The 3154-nt window shown below is 41.8% G+C and overlaps 1 pseudogene; it reads left to right on the top strand.

The window, feature by feature from the left end:
- The first annotated feature begins 2457 nt into the window (after positions 1 to 2457).
- Positions 2458 to 2731, top strand: LOC101997552 (annotated as a pseudogene).
- Positions 2732 to 3154: the final 423 nt, after the last annotated feature.

The raw sequence follows: 3154 nt of genomic DNA, 5'->3' as shown, positions 1-3154 counted from the left end.
GGTAAAATCTCCAATCCAAAATATAGATATCCCATAGAATGAAATAAAGCTATGTATATAAAGTTCCTTTAGCCAGGGGACCAGGCTAGACTGACCCATACAGTAGTGAGTTAATGGGGACTACCAGTAAGAACACATATTTAACTTAGAAGTAGGTACAGATGGCCACATATTGAAACATTTACAGATATGTGTCTGTGCATGGGTTAGTGTATGTGGATTCCTTTGTTTTCTCCACTACGAGTTCCTAGCAGAAAGATATCTGAGCAACAGTGAGCACACAAGTGCTGTGAGACAATTATCTTGTGCTCTGTAAAGATTTGTCACTTGTACTGGTGTAATAAAATGCTGACTGGTCAGTAGCCAGGCAGGAAATATAGGTGGGGCAACCAGAACAGGAAAGGCTCAGTCTGCAGGCACCACCCAGACACAGAGGAAGCAAGATGAGAATGCCTCATTGATGAAAGGTACCAAGCCATGTGGCTAACACAGACAAGAATTATGGATTATTGTAAGTTATAAGAGTTAATAAGAAGCCTGAGCTAATAGGCCAACCAGTTTATAATTAATGTAAGGCTCTATGTATTTCTTTGGGACTGGATGGTTGCAGGATCAGGCAAGACAAAATCCTCTGTCAACACATACATGACCAGGTCTTGGGTCCAGGGCTTCTTGGACAAGTAACTCATTCTAGGACTGGACCAGGAAATGTACCAGATGAGTCTAGATTGTGCCACAGAATCACAAAATAAGAAATTATTGAACATAGAGAAACAGAGACTCTGGTGGACTTGGTCAAAGGAGCACACAGACCAACTGAAAGAATTGACGATGATCAGCAGTGGAACAACTTGAGCAATAAAATAAATACAATAGTATTAGGTTTCAAACCTACACCAAAAATAAGTGTCTGAGTCTAAATTGATATAATAGATGAGTAGGTAAATAACTGAGAACAGACAGTCTCTCAGTCAGAACTCCAAATATGTGAGGTAGAGTCTGCCTTACAGGAAGGGGAGCTGAATTTCACACTCCTTACACACGGTGACTTTGTTCCAAAGACCAGTGTTGAAAGAGCAAAGAAGACCTTAATGGTAGGAAAGGCTGATAAGCATGTCTTCAGGTTAGTGCTTGCTATCAGCACCAAGAGTCAGCAGTGATGTGATAGGAATGGGACTTCAAATTTATGATCTTTCTCTAGCATCCCTTGAACTCTGTCTAGTCATGACAAAATAATTAGACAAATTCTCATATAAGTTTTATACTATCCTTGTCTTAGTTAAGGTTTCCATTGACTATAAAGAGACGCCATAACCATGACAACTCTTATAAGGATAACACCTAATTGGTGGAGGGGCTTGCTTATCGTTTCAGAGGTTCAGTCCATTATCATCATGAAGGGGAGCATAGCAGCGTGCTGGTAGACGTGGTACTGGAGAAGTAGCTGGGAGTCCTATATCTTACTGTCAGCAGGAAGTCGACTGAGACACTGGATGGTATCCCAAGCAGGAATCCTCAAAGCCTGTCTCCACAGTGACACATGTCCTCCAACAAGGCCATGCCTACTTCAACAAAGCCACACCTCCTAATAGTGCCATTCCCTATGAGATCATGGGGGTCAATTACATTCAAACTACCACACTACCTGACTGGTGATTGGTGTGGGAAGTCCTTCTGTATATGTGTTGCTTTTATTGGTTAATAAAGAAGCTGCTTTCAGCCAATGGCTTAACAGAATATATATATATATATGGAGGGAGAGAGAGTAGGCGGAGTCAAAGAGACACCATGTAGCCACCAGAGGGAAAAGATGTGAGCTGCCAGCTGGAACCTTGCTGGTATAAAATATAGAAATAGGTTAATTCTAGATGTAAGAGCTAGCTAGCAATACACTTAAGTGATTGGCCAAGCAGTGATTTAATTAATACAGTTTCTGTGCAGTCATTTTGAGTCTGGGCAAAACAAACAAACAAACAAACAAAATCCAAGAAAACATTCACACCCAAGAAGCCCAGGAAGTCAATATAATTATGTAAGATGCTGAGCCAGTTTTTATGGGACAGAAAAGGACATTAGGCAAAAAATACAACAAAGCACAAACATACTACCAACTTTTTATTAATATACATACTGCTTCATTAATTGTAATAACATGTCGTAGCAATGTCTGACTTAATATCAGGGATAGTTCTGGTTCTACCAAGAACTCTGTACTACTCTTTGCTCAGTTTTCTGTAAATCTAAAACTGTTCCAATTTAAAATTAACTTTAAAAAAATGCCTTTCATGATGCCTAGTATGTGAAGGTGTTCAACAAGTAAACTGTATAATTATTGTTATCATTAGTAATAAAGTGGCATATTTTCCATTGGTACCAGTTCATAGTCACAGTCACAATCCTATTTAACCTCCCTGCTTTAAATGGGAGCCATTATTTCATAAAGAAGAAGGAGTAAAGATGGCAGCCGCTGCGGCTAGTCGAGTGATCTGTAAGAAGCTGGTGCTACGTGAGAGTCAAATCCCATAATGCCAGCGTTCACCCGGCAGCCAGGGTGTGAGGGATGGCATCCAGCAAGGTTACAAGAAGAAGGTGTACCCTGGCCTGCCCATTCCAACCAGCTAATGTTTGGAGATGGAGCCCAAGATCTGGGCCTGCTATGCTTTTGGCCAACAACCTGAGTGCTGATGAGGTAACCAGAGCCCTGGAGAATGTGCTAAGTGGCAAAGCTTGAAGTGTCTCCAATGAGGACTGTCAGCAAGAGCACCAGAACCTGGACTCTACCGGACTGAATACAATGTGGGGGAAAGGGCTCTTCTGTTCCGTATAAAACATGTGCTGTACAAAAAGGAAGAAGAAAAAAAAACAAACAAGATTTAGAGAGGAGCAGGGCAGGGGTGGCGCGTGCCTTTAATCCCAAACACTCGAAAGGCGGAAGCAGGCGGATCTCAGCCTGGTCTATAAAGCTAGCTCCAGAACAGCTACGGCTGTTACTCAGTGAAACCCTGTCTCGAAAAACAAAACAAAACAAAACAACAACAGAAAGATTAAAGAGAGGCTGGAGAATGGCCCAGCGGTCACTTAAGCAGTGCTTGCTGCTGTTGTAGAAGACACAGGTTCTGCTCCCAGCATCCAGTTGGCAACTCACAACTATCTA

Source organism: Microtus ochrogaster, chromosome 10, assembly GCF_000317375.1.
Source record: "Microtus ochrogaster isolate Prairie Vole_2 chromosome 10, MicOch1.0, whole genome shotgun sequence".
NCBI lineage: Eukaryota > Metazoa > Chordata > Mammalia > Rodentia > Cricetidae > Microtus > Microtus ochrogaster.
This window is presented reverse-complemented; position numbering and strand designations above follow the sequence as displayed.